General features: G+C 37.1%; 1 pseudogene; it reads left to right on the forward strand.

The window, feature by feature from the left end:
* The first annotated feature begins 279 nt into the window (after positions 1-279).
* LOC149140804 (sister chromatid cohesion protein SCC4-like) lies at positions 280-3776 on the forward strand (annotated as a pseudogene).
* The last annotated feature ends 13240 nt before the right edge of the window (positions 3777-17016 follow it).

The following is a 17016-nucleotide window of genomic DNA, read 5'->3' on the forward strand; positions in this document are numbered from 1 at the left end:
TAGAGCATGCATTCCAAATATTTGACAGAATTTCTAGGAGAAATGTGGTCTCATGGAATGCAATGATTTCTGGGTGTGCTCAGAATGGGCTTGCAAAGAACGCCTTAATTCTTTTTTCCAAATGCAATTAGCATGGGTGGAACCCAACTCGAGCACCATTGTAAGCATCCTATCTGCATGTGCCAACCTTGCAGCTTTGCAACAAGGCAAGGAGGTCCACCATTACCTAAAAAAAGAGGATTCGAATTGGATGTGTTGATGGGGGGTTCCCTTATAGATATGTATGCAAAAGTCCAAGTGCCTGGAGTCTGCTTGCCAACTTTTGATAAACTGGCTGAAAAGGATGTTGTGTCATGGAATGCACTAGTGGCTAGCTATACCAAGAGCGAACATGTTGTTGAGGCTTTGGAACTCTTTTGTGAATTGCAACTGGAAGGGATGGTACCTGACTTAGTCACCATTGTAATTGCTCTATCAGTGCGTGCCAAATTATTTGCTATACAATTGGGTAAACAGATCCATGATTATATCATCAGAGATAGATCATATTTTGCTATATCTATAATGGATGCCCTTATAGACATGTACACCAAAAGTAGGAGTATAGAGCTTGCAGGCCGTGTTTTTGATAAAATGCCTAAAAGAGATCTGGTTCCTTGGAATGCAATGATTATGGGATATGGAAAATATGGCTATGGTAAGGAATCTCTTGCGCATTTATATCAGATGCAACAGGCTAAAAGTAAGTCAGACAATGTCACATTCACTAGTGTTTTGAATGCATGCAGTCATGCCGGCCTAGTGGATGAAGGGTGGAAATATTTCCATTGCATGACTCAAGATTATCAAATCACACCCGTGATGGAGCACTGCTCATGCGTGGTTGACCTTCTTGGGCATGCAGGTCACCTAGGTGACGCATATTACTTCATTCAAATGATGCCACTAGAATCTAGTGTTGATGTGTTGGGTGCTTTGCTAGGTGCCTGTAGAAATTATTGCAATATAGGAGAAAATGTGGCAGAACATCTTTTGAGTTAGAGCCTAAAAATGATGGTAACTATTCTCTCTCATCAAATAGGTATGTTGAGGCAGGCAGACGAGATGATATAGCAAATGTCAGAACAATGATGAAAGGCAGGGGCTTGATAAAAAAAGCCAAGATGCAGTTGGATTGAAGTCACCATGTGTTCTTTGGATGTTATGAAACTAGCTCACAAAAAGATAGAAAAGATAGATCAACACCTTAGAATTCAACCTCTTCGAGGGGGAAACCTCCTTTACATTACATAAATGAACAATTCTTGGATGATTCAAATGGAAAAACCTCCTTTCTATATATAGGAGTCTAAGGAGTCACAATATAACCCAGCCGACCTAACAATAATAATATAAAGGCACAAAAATAACAATAGAGGGATTCTATGGGGCACAGTAATAACAATATGGGGACAATAGGGGCACAACAATATTAATAAGGGATACAACTACAATAGTAATGGGGTAATCACTATTATTACAGGGACCTAACATTGGAGGAGATTGATCGCACCCACAGTCAGAGAACATATCTGCCATGCTGAAAATCTCTAAGTAGATGAAGAATTCAGGGTATGTTTCTGACGCTTTGCGATATTAAATGGGAAGAGGTTAAGGTTTATATTCGATTGCACATGAGCTAACAAACACATTCCCTATAGAAAATGCTTAAATCACTTGCGTGAAGGGTGACATCCACAATGCCACCACACTCATCTAATTGTTGGGTGAGAATTTTTGTGATGGATGCTCACAATTTTCAACATTTCAGGGCTACATTATGTCATTGTGGGGATAGTTTGTGAAGCTTCTTGAACAAACAACATAACAAAATACCAGAGTATTGGTGCAGCTTAATGCAAGGAAACAAAGATGACATTGGTTCTGTAAGGTAATTATGACCTGAGTTTGGAAAGGCATGTTTCACACATGGTGTTGTATGCATTTTGTTTTCATGTGTAATAGTTGACAAGAAGACTAAGGACCATTTTGCATAGGATGATTAACACAAGTACAAAGAATCATTCACATTGCAATCTGTTAGAGCTTCTGTTAAAGGATAAATTTGGACAACTGCCATTATGCACAAACTGATCAATTAGCATAAGTACAAAAGATGTTTCACACTGTAGTTCGTTAAGAGTTTCTTTTAAATGATAAATTTGGACAAATTGCAGTAAATACTGTATTCGCTTCAAGTACTGCGTGTGATACTTTAAGAATCCTATGCAAACATACCTTATGAAATATATTTTATTATTGATTCTTTATGCAACTTCAAACTTGTGAGTAAAATCTTCTAAATACTGCACAATGTGATTTGACATCTATATGACTGTTTTTAGGTCGAAAGGAATTTTTTTAGTTTGATGGGTTATTAATAAGATGGGTACATGAAATGCTTGAATATATTTTAGTGCATGAGTAATTCTGACTTTCATATCTTTCTGAATGGTTATTCAACAATTTATGTATGCAGGACTGTGTATTCTTATCTAGTATGCCTATTCTACTTATTATTCTGCTGGAGAAGGGGAGTCTGCAAAATTATGGTCTTGCAACTTCAACTTACAGCTTGCAAATGCTTTGACAACTGAAGGGGATTTTCAAGGTGCAATACGTGCTTTAGAGACTGGACAACAACATGCTAGTGAAATGAAGTATCCTGAACTTGAGATGGTCTTTGCAACATCGATATTGCACGTTCATCTTATGCAGTGGGAAGATGCAAGTGCTCTAGAGAGAGTTGTGAACAAATGTGATGCCATTTGGAATTCAATTCCTAAGGATCAAAGACAATGTTGTCGTGGTCTGCACCTTTATAATGAATTGTTGCACACATTTTATCTTCTACGAATATGTGATTACAAGGAGGCTTCAAACCTTGTGAATATCTTAGATGTTGTCTTGGAAGATGATATGCAACAAACAAAACAAGTTCAGAAGTTGAGTGCAGAACTTAACAAAGTAGAGAGCAGGTTATTGCAACCTAGTCTATAGCAACACAAAAATCAAAATTGTTCGAGAAAAGAAAATCCTCTTAATGGAGAGTGGTTACCAAAGAGTGCAGTATATGTCTTGGTTGACCTTATGGCAGTTATATGTGGTCGGGTTATTTAAAGATTGTGCAAAGCGGATCTTATCAGGAATGTCTTGAATTGAAGAGGAGCTGGGGAAGCTTGGAATCAGTGGGGATGTGAGAGAGGTAGATTTGCAACATTGGGCAATTTGGATGGCAGGTGTTTATCTGATGTTGCTTGTGCAGCTATTGGAAAACACAACTATAATAGAATTGACTTGTACAAAGTTTCTTGAAGCACAGAACGCTCTAAAGAAAATTGTTGACTGGTTTGGGTGCTTTCCAACCATTTTACAAGGGTGTGAGAACACCATTCAAAGCTTCTCGACCAATATGCACACTCATTAGGTTGCTTCAATGAAGTTGCTTTACACTTTATTGAAGCAACAAAGCTAGCCGAGAGTAAAAGCATGCAAGGCATGTGTCAGGTGTATGCAGCCATATCTTACATTTGTATAGGTGATGTTGAGTCATATTCTAGGGTTTTGGACTTAATAGGTCCTGTTTATAGGTCTTTGGACTCATATGTGGGCTTTCAAGGGAAAACAGGCGCATTTTTTTTTTTTTTTTTTTCTCCGGTTTTCTACAAATGAAGCAGCACAATTTATAAGAAGCACGAATATGTTGTGTGGTGGTCCTGGTTCAATCTGCTACTTAAAAGTTAACACTGAAATGGATCACTTATACACTATGTTTGTTGATGCTGCAGGAATTGTAGTAATTCACTGCCAAGTGCCATGGTTTTCTCGCAACAATAATTTACCTAGCCCCAGTTTGTAATCTATTTGGTAAAACTATGTTATACTATGGAAGATTCCGAAAGCAATTTTCACTTTTGAATGGTGCTACAAAAATGTACATTCGTGGATGAAAGAACAATTTCTGTTAAAAAGGATGTAGATTAAATGTTCAAAACATGCACTATAAGCTTCCTCTCTGTTACTGCAAAAATGCTCGAGACACCTAAGGAAAAGGTGTTGGCACATTGTGAGTAAAGGAGCATTAGGACCAATATGGTATGGTAGCTACAGTTTAATAAAGCAAAGATGTCGATAGGGGCTAAGTTGATTGGTAAAGCAGGGTGTTGTTATTTGCTCCACCACGGTTCAAATCACCCCAGTAGCATGTTTCCCCTTGTGAGCCAGTGCACCTATGTAAACAGACTTGTTATTGTGGTTGGGGTAAGGTGCAGGTCCTAAGCACTTGGCAAAATAGATACCCCCTACTCAAGGTTGCTTAGATGAAGGAGAGCCACTGTTAGGCCTCAGATTTTGAAACCCGCTCTGATACCATATGTGAGGATACCTCATAGGGTCCTCTAACTAAAAACTAAATTTATCTAATTTTAAACACAATAAGAAGGGAAATAATTTATTTATATCTAATCATTTATTTGATGACAATATAACATTATAATCTATTTACCACAAATTAAATAAATAAGAATTTCATTGCAACCATTTACATAAGTAATCAATAAATGGAGGAATACCTGTTCCAATAGCTTAGTTGAGATGCTCCTAAGCTCTTGACTTTGTTGGGATGCTCCTTTTGACTACCCGACTAGATTTGTCTCCCAGCCAACTAGGAAGTCTTTCCTAGCCTAGGGAACCTCCACAAGTTCCCTAGCCCTCTGAACCCAAGTCCAACCAGATGTAGTGTGTCCAATTTTAACAAACACTCTCCAGATCCAAGTTTGTATTCTCTCATTTATCTCTCCATTCTCTCCTTTCTCTTTCTCCACATTCCTCCCCCAAAACACAATCCTCCAAAGCAAAAATCAAGGCCAAGGATCTCCCCCCTCTCCTCTCATCATCCTTCCCCTTTTATGTCTCTTCCTCCCATCCACCTCAACCACCTATCATTAATGTCATGACTACCCCCTCATCCTTTCATTTAGTATCCTTGACTTTTCTTACCATATATTGTTCAAAGTAGATTTGAGAAGACATTTTAGGAATAAAATATGGAAATTTAATTTAAAATTAAATTGGAGAAGACCATATCTTCTCCCAAGTAGATTTGAGAAGACACCTTGGGATGTGGATATTTAATTTGAAAATTAATTGGAAAAGACCATATCTTCTCAAAACTAGATTTGAAAAGACACCTTGGGATATGGATATCTAATTTGGAATAAATGGGAGGAGACTATATCCTATCCAAAATTAAATTTGAGAAGACAAGTTGGGAGAATAATAACAATAATAAAATTTATATCAGTAAAATAAAATTACAGTTTCACAAATGCAGGTATATACCAATATTTCTTGATAATTATAAGTCAATATTTCAGGTAAATTAAACACTAATAAAAATTTGCATGATAAGGTTAAGTAGGGCATTACACCAACTCAGGGATTGTGTTAACCAATTGGCTACAGGCTAACAAGAAAGAACTAACCCTTCACTGTTGTATATATTTTTTTTCTTCCTCTTGAGCTAGAGAAGAAATAGATGGTGTTGTATTAAAATCATCCAACTACTAGTTAAAACATACAAACAAATTCTCACTTAACAACTACAATTCCAACTATTACGTGCAAACAAGTCAATTTCTCCTTGACTGTTTACACATATTTTATTACAACTTATAAGTTTCCTTTGTTTTTCTTTCTTGCACTTTCCTATTCAAGTTAGAAATCCTGCATCACAATTAAAGCATTTGCTAGAACCATATACATGTACATTTTTTTTTTTACATTATAAAGAAAACTCAAATCCATAACTACATTTTATTTCCATTTTTATTCTAGGGTAACAATAGTTACCTCGGTTTGCACAAAACGTTTGCCAAGCCTCCTCAGGCCTCCCAACCATTAATTGGATGCTTATCCAATTCCCCTGAGCTTAATCCTTTTCCAGCCATACAACGACACCTTTACAGGTCACAAAGTCTTTATATCAACCCCAAGCATCACTCTACTTCAACAGGGGATCTACACCAATATTTAGCTCCCACTAGTGGTTTACAGTCACTGTCTTTTTCTCGCACAGTGATGTAAACAGAGTAGTACAGTTCAATGGTGTTTATCTCCATCCATTAACTTTCCAAAACTCTCAAATAAGTTCCTTACTAGTTCGATGCCATTTCTCTCCAGCCATTAACTTTCCAAAACTCTCAAATAATTTCCTTACTAGTTGTTGTTGTTTTTTGTTTTGTTTGTTTGTTTTTTTTTTTTTTTTTTTTTGAAGAAGAAAAACCTTGTTTTTGAAACTATTTCCTTTTTTCTTCATCTTTCCTCTTCTTGGAAAGTAACTAACTTCTTTTTTTTTAATTGTCCTCTAACTGGAAAAGAATTTTTAATGCCCTCAAGTGGCCTTGGCACATTCTTTCCGATTCAACCTATTTTTTTCATGTCACATTCATTTTTTTAATTAAATTATGCGCACATAGATAGTTTATAATATAAACATATAACTAATTACATTTTAACTGATCAACCAAAATGCATAATTCCTACACCTACGTTATTCAATAAGTTATAAGTTTTCCAACTCATTTCACCAGAGGTGTTACATCTCTTCCCCTTAGGAGGAACAATGTCCACAGTGTTTCCAGGTTCCTTTCTTCTTTGGAATAGAGCTGGAAAGTCCTCTCTCATTTCTTCCTTCCATTCTCAAGTAGCCTCTTCAAGCCTAAAGTGCTCCCATAACACTTTATTTTTAGGATGGCTTATTTTCCGGAGTAAAACTAACCCCACTTTAAATTCCACATTCCATTTACAACATGTTCTCATTCATGCGGGATGAGAATCATTAGTTGTTATTTATGTACCCAACAAGGTCATCAACATGCTCCATAACCCAACAAGGGTTGACAATATGCTTTTAATAAGTGTTAGCAACATTAGTGTAAGCATGTTGACCATGACAATACTTTTTTTTTGTACATGTCCAATGGTTATGCCAAATGATATGGACCCACTGTGAGGTTCCACTATAAATTTTCAAGATATGGAAATATAATTTCCATTTACACCATTTACATGCTAACAAAAGCAGTCTAAGAACCATTTATTTTTCATTCCTTTTATGGCAATAACAACAAGTGACTTATCTCACACGTAGTATTACTTAGGCTTTTATCTCAATTTCAGTTGTTTCATATGCATTAGTTTTGCATTAATAAAGTTTAGCATGACTTCCTTTTATTGTAATTTTCACAATTGTTGTATTGCTGTTTGTTTTTTCCAAGTGGGCTTAACTATGTTTATCTTGGTTGCCTTGCTATTCTCTTTTAGGGCACAACTAAGAGTCCACATTGCAACATTCCTTCAATTTTAGCCCTCTTTTTTTTACGTCTTGCATCATAGGTTGTTGATGGAGGTTATACACTATTATACTTCCATATACAACTGTGGTGCACTCAAATACACAATGGTTGTCTCACATATTTTGTGTTAATATAGTATAGGTGTCCTTATTACTTTAGGATACCTTTCTAAGATTTTCTAATAATCACCAAAAACAACATCTCAACTAACAAAATCTAGGTTTAGAGATTCCTCTTCATAGTTGTGGATGCACCTCTTAGCGATAAACTTTTGCTTCGGTTACTCTAGGAAACTTAATTACCATTGATATGTCCCTCTTGTGGCATTAACTTAATTCCATCCTTGGTTGACACTTTTTATTTAAACTATCTAATTCACAATGCCATGTACACCTAGCACAATACAACAATACTCATACACACATGTACAACAAATGTTGCTTAGGAAAACAAGCTAGGGCCGACTGATTATGTAGTAGATCAGCAAGGAATCCCTTGAAAAATTATCATGATGACTGTTGTTTTGTGCATCTCACATATATTATTTTCCAAGAACTTAGCAATATAACTTTGTGTGTATAAGCATATGTTCTCTTTCCCAGCAACTAATAAAATACTTATGTATTCTTTTAAGGAAGTCTAGCTCAATAGTTGTTCTATCTTGCATTTTTTCTTACTTTTCATCACTTAGCAATTATTCAAATTCATAGAAACAGAACAAAAATATCTCTACCAACTTAAATAAAACATGGTCACTTTATGCCATTTTTTTTAAACTATAGGTGGTTTCTTAGTTGTGGCAAGCACTCTAAGAGTAGTTTGATAGCCCAACAACAAGCACCTAGGGTGGTTTAACGACCTCAATGGAAAGAACCCTGTTGAAATATGGCAACAACAATATTCCAATTTAATTTGTCCTTGAATTAAATTGTGAATTAAAATCGAATTTAGTCTTAACGGCTACTTGGAAATAATTAATTAATTTATTTTTAAATTAATTAGTTGGAGAAATTCAAGCTAGAAGTCTTTCTAAAGTCATGCAAGAGTTATCCCTTAAATTAAGGAAATAAGATTGAGTTATATTTGAGTTATAATTAGTTAACTCAGTTTATTGAGTTAAGTCCAGTTAAATTAGTTCCAAACTATTTGAGGAACTAATAGTGAGTTAACAGTGAGTTGATGCATTAATGCACTCAACTAGTGCTACTCCAGTTAACTGAAGATTCCCTCATCAGAAACTCATGCATGTCTATTCTGAGAAAGACCCAATTGAGATTAATGTTCAAGGACAGTGTACTATCAGTTGCATGTGTTTTCTCATGGAGAAAACTCATGCATGCAGTCAAGGATTTATCCTTGAGGATTGCGTAGTTTTGGAGGATTGGTTTTCCACTTGGTAAAGGCAAATCATCCACAAGGAACAATGCAAGGAAATAGGAGCTTGGAGGGCAGAGAGGAAGGCTGGAGAGAAGCCAAGATTTCCTGTGAGCATCTGTGAGGATTGTACTGAGAGCTGGCTAGCTGTGAGAGCTAAGGCTTTGTATAATTCCTATGTATTTCCACCATGTATGATAATACAATAGTGTGGGGTTTTTAGCTGAGGCTTTCCCCAAAGTATTTTCATGTGTATTATGCCATTGATTCTTCTTCTTCTAGTTATATTGTTCAGCTCGATCTTTAAGCTTCCATAAATTGATAGTAGAAGTAGGTTATAGTATTTTGCTTTGATTTATATTACATTATCGGGTTAACCTACATAGATTTTCTACATGGTATCGGAGCTGTGAACAGTATACTGAGAAGAGAATTCAAAGTTTGAAGTTCGGGGTTGTAGGTGCAAATCGAATTCATATCATACTTCAAGGTTGGCCAATGGCGTTCTATGGCTTGAGACTCGAGTATGCCTTGGAAGGTAGCTCAAATTACATAGCATGGAAAGATAGAATGGAGGATGTATTAGAAGACAATGGTTTGAAGGAATTCATTGATTAAGAAATCCCAAAGCCAGCTTCAACTAATGCACAAGAGTTGGTTGAGTGGAAGAAGTGTGTGGCGAAGGTGAGATGGATCATACTTGAGGGAGTTCGAGACCATATTGTCTCAAGTCTCCATGGGAAGGATACTCCATTTTCAATGTGGAAGACATTGAAGGACTTCTACCAGAATAGTAGCGACTAGAGGAAATTAGCGCTCAAGGATAAGCTTCGAAGAATCAAGATGGAGAAAGGTGATACTATTTCCACATATCTGAACAAGCTCACCACCTGCAGAGATGAACTTGGCAGTGTGGGAATAACTATTGTCAATGATGATATTGTGAGCCTCACTCTCCTTGGCCTTCCAAAGAGTTGGAATAGCTACCAGGACTCTGTGAATGGAAGGGAGAACTGCCAGATTGGGAACGACTGTGGTCGGATCTTATGCAGGAGGAGATTAGGAGGAGCACACGAGATGGTTCTTCATCCAAGAATGATGATGAAGAAAATCTGACCTTAGAAAGTAAGGTAAGGAAAGGGAAGGGGAAGGCTTCCCATTTCAAACTGAATTCTTCCCATGGAGGGAAGAAGGGTGACATGTCTAAAGTAAGATGCTTTAATTGTCACAAGATGGGACATTATGCGACTAATTTCCCATCGAAGAAGTCCAAGAAGGGATCCTCGAAAGGATCATAAGGTGAGGCATTAGCCTCTTAGTTCAAAATGGACTTTACCCTCATCGCATGCATGGTGTCATCGATGATGGCTTGTGTCAGGTATCTTGACAGTGGAGCCTCATTCCACATGACCAGTGATAAAAAATTATTCGGTGCCTTGGAGGAGAAATACCTCAAGATGCGCATAGAGATGGGTGACGACGAAAGGTATAGTGTTTCAAGATTGGGCACGGTTGCTTTTCAGAGGGAGCATGGAGCTCCTCTCACCTTGACAGATGTGATGTATATGCATAGATTGAAGAATAATTTGTTATCGGTCACGATGTTGGAGGACAAAGGCTACCATGTTGCCTACAGTAAAGGAAAAGCATTCCTAAGACACATAGCCATGGGTCAGACTAAGAGGATAGGATTCTGGTGAAGAATCTCTATAAACTAGAGGTAGATGATTGTGCAACAATGAGTACGAAAGCAGAATTAGTCCAAAGCCAAGACATTGGCGAGTTGTGGCACAGGAAGTTGGGCCATTTGCATCATGGTGCTTTGAAGATAATGCAACAGATATCTACAGGACTTCCCAAAGGTAAACTTGAGCAAGTTGACACATGCAAACGTTGTACCTTGGGAAAGTACACCAAGTCTTCCTTTCATGATCGAGACAGTCGAGCAGAGGCTATCGTAGAGCGAGTTCATACTGATTTATGTGAACCATTCTCAACGGCATCCACAGCAAAGCAAAGGTATTATGTGATTTTCATTGATGACTATTCTCGTAAATGCTGGATTTATTTCATGCAGAAGAAGGACCAAACTTTCACAAAGTTTTGTGAGTTCAAAGCTTTGGTCGAGAAAGAGTCAGGGAAGAAGATCAAGGCCTTGAGAAGCGACAACAGTGGAGAATATGTCGTCCAAGAGTTTAAGGACTTTTGTGCAACAGAAGGAATTAAACGAGAGTTGGCGGCACCTCATAACCCACAGCAGAATGGGGTGGCCAAGAGGAAGAACATAACTATTGTAGGGGCAGCATGGGCAATGCTGCATGACCAAGGCCTACCACTTCACTTGTGGGCTGTGGAATGCAACACAACATTCTATTTGCAGAATAGAAGCCCGCATCACATACTTGGGATGAAGACACCAGAGGAAGATTTCTCCGGTAAGAGACCAGATGTGGGTCACTTCAGGATCTTTGGCTCATCGTTATATTGCCATGTGACAAAGGATGCATGGAAGAAGCTTGAGCTGACAACAGAGTTGGAGATATTTGTGGGGTACACTGATACACCTCACAACTATCAGGTGTACTTGCCTACTAGTCGGAGGATAGTGGTTCGTAGAGATCTCAAGTTTGATGAGAAGAAGGCCATGCGAGTTTCCCTTGAGAGGGAGCTCCAACTATAGGCTGTGGACGAACTGTTGGTTCCTAAGGAGGAGGAGCCTCAAACTGATGTGGAGCAACCGCATGCAGAGGTTCCATGAGTGGAGACATCCAATCAAGTAGAGTCTTCCAGAGATGGACGGAAGCGCACAAGAGAAGTTGACAGATTGTTGGAGGATGCGAGAGAGAGTGTGGGAGCACCATCTTCTCAGCACAGATAAAGGAGGTCACCTAAGAGGTACACTAGATACATGACCCTTGCTGGGGAATGTGTTGAGACCGAGCCATCTTCCTTTGAGGAAGCAGTGCAGCAGCCGATTTAGGTTGATGCTATGGTGGAGGAGTATGACTCCATAGTTAGTAACAGTGTTTGGGACGTGGTTCTGAGACCGGAGAACAAGTCAGTTGTGAGTTCCTGTTGGCTTTACAAGGTAAAGCAAGTTGTTGATGGTAGTGTGGAGAAGCATAAGGCAAGATTTGTTGCCTGTGGCTTTTCAAATGTCGAGGGGATTGACTATGATGAGACTTTTGCTCATGACGTAAGGTACTCATCTATCAGATCTATGTTGGCACTATCAGCACATATGGGTTGGAAGATCCATCAGATGGATGTGAAGATTGCATTCCTTAATGGCCATATTGAGGAAGATGTGTACATAGAGCAACTAGAAGGTTTTGAGACCTTCGATCATGAGTTGCATGTGTGACGACTCAAGAGAGTGTTGTGCGTGCTGAAGCAAGCACCTCGTGCTTGGTACACTAGGATAAACAACTACTTCACCAGGTTGGGCTTCACAAAGAGTGAAGCGGATGCGAACCTGTACCACATCGTGGTGAAAGGTAAGTTGTTGATCATCGTACTTTATGTTGATGATCTCATATTGACTGGTGATGATTAGTTGATCGTGTCTTGTAAGGAGGACCTTGCAAGAGAATTCGAGATGAAAGACATGGGTCTCATGCATTACTTCCTTGGCATGGAAGTGTGGCAGAAGGATGGGGAGTTGTTTGTGTCTCAGGGCAAGTATGCCAACGAGATACTCAGGAGATTCCACATGGAGAAGTGCAAGCCCATGCAGACTCCTCTAGCAGGTAACTGGAGGAAGGAGGTTGCTACTTCAAGAGAAGTGGTAGAGGCTACTATGTACAGGAAGCTTGTGGGTTCACTGATGTACTTAATGAACACATGACCAGATTTGTGCTATGCGGTGAACCAACTGAGTCAAGCGATGGTTCAGCCTACCAAGATGTTTTGGAAGGCGGCAAAGCATGTATTGAGATACCTCAGAGGCACATCTCAGTATGGATTATGGTACAGATGGACAGAGGGAGTGAAGTTGCAGGGCTTCACTGATGCAGATTAGGCAGGGAGTCCATCAGATTGGAAGAGTACATTTGGAGGGATTTTCAACCTTGGGTTAGCGACAGTTTCTTGGTACAACAGGAAACAAAATTCAGTTGCACTCAGCTCGGCAGAGGCAGAATACATGGTTGCAAGTCAGGTAGCATGTGAGGCCATATGGATGTGGAAAATCCTAGTTGGCTTGTTTGATCAGAGGATAGATCCAACTGTGATCTATTGTGATAATCAGAGTTGTATCAAAATCTCTGAGAATCCAGTATTTCATGATAGGTCCAAGCACGTCGACATATGGTATCATCATCTCAGAGACTCTGTAGCGAGGAGGATCATGTTACTGCAATATATTTCGACAGAGGAGCAAGATGCTGACATTTTGACAAAGGCATTGTCAAAGTGTAAATTCGAGTTCCATAGAGACAGGATCAGGGTGGCAAATAATCCCTTTCTTGTTGAGAGGGAGTGTTGAAATATGGCAACAAGAATATTCCAATTTAATTTGTCCTTGAATTAAATTGTGAATTAAAATCGAATTTAGTTTTAACAACTACTTGGAAATAATTAATTAATTTATTTTTAAATTAATTAGTTGGAGAAATTCAAGTTAAAGACTTTCTGAAGTCATGAAAGTGTTATCCCTTAAATTAAGGAGATAAGATTGAGTTATATTTGAGTTGTAATTAGTTAACTCAGTTTACTGAGTTAAGTCTAGTTAAATTAGTTCCAAATTGTTTGAGGAACTAATAGTGAGTTAACAGACAGTTGATGCATTAACGCACTCAACTAGTGCTACTTCAGTTAACTGAAGATTCCCTCATCAGAAACTCATGCATGTCTATTCTGAGAAAGAGCCAGTTGATATTAATGTTCAAGGACAGTGTACTATCAGTTGCATGTGTTTTCTCATGGAGAAAACTCATGCATGGAGTCAAGGATTTATCCTTGAGGATTACATAGTTTTGGAGGATTGGTTTTCAACTTGGTAAAGGCAAATCATCCATAAGGAACAATGAAAGGAAATAGGAGCTTGGAGGGCTGAGGGGAAGGCCGGAGAGAAGCCAAGATTTCCTGTTAGCATCTGTGAGGATTGTACTGAGAGCTGGCTAGCTGTGAGAGCTAAGGCTTTGTATAATTCCTATGTATTTCCACCATGTATGATAATACAATAGTGTGGGGTTTTTAGTTGAGGCTTTCCCCAAAGTATTTTCATGTTTATTGTGCCATTGATTCTTCTTCTTCTGGTTATATTGTTCAACTCGATCTTTAAGCTTCTGCAAATTGATAGTAGAAGTAGGTTATAGTATTCTGCTTTGATTTATATTGCATTATCGGGTTAACCTACACAGATTTTCTACAAACCCTATAATGTAGGATCACAAATTCAATATAATCACAGTAATCACAACCATATTACTTTTATTCCCATCATTCACAATCAAATGAAATACTTTTAAATATCAATCATTCATGCAATACCAAGTGATATTTTAATAATAGTACTTTCACAAGTACTTGGAGAGCACATAGCTCTTCGATCATCAAATGATTAGTAACCACATAAAATGCATAATGTCTTAGCCCCCGCTAAAGACATTCACAAGGTTGGTAACATAATAAAGGAACTATACTTCCAATAATTCCTTTTTGAGCACTATGCTCTTTTCTTGTCAGGATGTACATAAAATTCTTACACATACATATAGAAATTTCATTTTTAGCACATCATTTATCTGATTAGTTATCTTGTTATGCTATGAAAACCATAGTGGGAAAAATGAATGCTCCTCCCAACCAAAGGGAACTGGTTTCTACAACCAGATTGAGCCATTTTCACATCCAGGATAGTTCTATGAAAACAGCCACATTTGGTCTAATACAAGATTCCTCTTGGTAGCGTCTTGCCTATTCCCTCGATAATGTCTTGTCTTTTATTGGAGGGTTCCACCAGTCTTTCTCTCCCACTGGTGTTGTTTGGAAATTACCATATTTCTCTCTCATAGTAATTCCAACCAGATTCAGACTTATGGCATTTATCTCCAGCCATTTTTCTCTGACCCGTGAGGAATTTAGAGCTCAACAACTCACTCTTTGGGCCTCCTTGGCCTTTCACAATTGTCCACAACTGTCTAGCATGTGAAATTCTCTTTAACACCTTTTCCCACTATAATTTACATAACTTGACTATATACACATTATCATTAAAGAAAAAAGAACATTTATGTACATTATGCATCCATTCTTGACTCTCAACATGGGTCCCAAAATTTGTAAAAGTAAATTTGATAGGGATTCATAACTAACATCTCATATAATGCAGATGGTTTTCACTTCAATTTTTCCACAGAAAAAAAATTACCATATCATGCATAATCTTTCCAAAATAAAACTAACATAATTTTGCATGTGAATTCATAATCTTCCCAAAGGAAAGCTAACATAATAGATATTGTTCTTGTGCATGCAAATGCATAACAATCTCTCAAGAGAACTAGACCAACAACCATCATTTTAAGGAGTATAAACAAATACTCTTTTCAAAAAGAGAACTAGTACCATAGTTAGTGCATGCAATTACATAAACTTTACTCAAAAGAAACTAGCCCCTCAACTATTTCCTTTTATATGCAATTATGTAATATTTCCTAAAGAGCTAATACCATAGGTGTTATTCTTATACATGCAAATTGCATGATTTTTTCCCAAAAGAACTAGCATAGCATAATCCTTTTCCAAAAGAAATTAACATGATAGTCATTCTTTCCATGCATGCAAACTACATTTTTTCCAAGAATCTATCTCAATATTTTTTTTCCTTTCCATACATGTAAAATGCATTTCTTTCCAAGAAATCAATCTCAATCAACTATTATTTTCGTGCATGCAACATATTTCTTTCTCTAAAATTCTACCACAATTAGCTATTCTTTTTATGTAAACAAATACATACTTCCTTTTGCAAAAGGAAGTTAACACAACAACTATTGTTTTTATGCATAAAGATTCTTATTCTTTTTTCACAATAGTTGTAGTCTTCTGTGCATATAGAGATTTACCACAATCAACGAATCTTTTGCGTATGTAAATACACATTTCTTTTCCAAAGATCCGGAAAAATAGTTTTTTTGTTTTGTTGAGCAAGGTTCACACGTAACATTTTCCAAGGAAAATGACTTAGATAATTTAATCTCTTTCATACAAAAGCCATGAAAACTTTCCAAAAAAAGGAAGATAACTAAATATTGCATGCAAAAACATATTTCATTCTCAAGAAATACAACAACCATTACTTCTTCCAAGAACACTAATGCATTAGCTATCCTTTTCATGTGTGCAAGAACACATATTTCCTTTTCAATAACCAATTTATTTCTTCTTGTGCATGCAAAATCAAATATAATAGATATTATTTCTATGCACATGAGCACATATTCTCTTTAGGAATCTAATGCATAGGCATCATGTGAATATCTCCGGTAATCTTTTAAATGAAATAACTTAGGTTCTTTATCCTTTCATAAACAAAGTTCACATGCATTTCTTTTTCATGGATTCTTTATCTTCTTATATGCAGGGTTCTATGTATTCTTTTCAAGAACTCAAATACATAGTAGCTATTTTTCTTACATGTAAAACTTATATTTTTTTTCAAGGATTCTAATGCAATAGGAATCCATGCAAATATTCCCAATGAAACTAATTTATCTTTTCACACACAAATCCCTACATTCCTCTCAAGAAATGACATGGATTCTGTCATCAATTAGCCATTATAGTCAAGTCTTACCACTTAACTCATTGCTTATTTTTAACATCTAAAGGGATTCTTTCATCATCCTATTATATTTTCAAGGATAACCCCTACCTTCTACATCCCTTCATTATCACACAGATCAATACATGCATTCATTCTTTATAGACAATGCATTGTAACTTTAGTTATGTTCTTTAAATGCGCCATAATCATTATCATAATATTGTGCAAAGGTTGATAATTATTCCTCACTATCACTAGTGAGTGCTCAAGATTTTTCATAAATGCAACAAAATTTTTATTGTCTTTTTCCACATAAAGCTTCAAATGTCATAGACAAGGTCTTTAAGTAGACAGTATCATTTACTAGTCTTTAATGTGATTATCATGCATCATTCATCTCATGTCAAAAGTAGTCTACTGCATACGCTGCCATGAAATTTTGTTAGAATCATATCTGCGCTAATGCCCACTAGCATC

This window comes from Pinus tabuliformis, chromosome X, assembly GCF_031772625.1.
Source record: "Pinus tabuliformis cultivar Carrire ecotype Pingquan chromosome X, CPIR1, whole genome shotgun sequence".
NCBI classification, from domain to species: Eukaryota; Viridiplantae; Streptophyta; class Pinopsida; order Pinales; family Pinaceae; genus Pinus; species Pinus tabuliformis.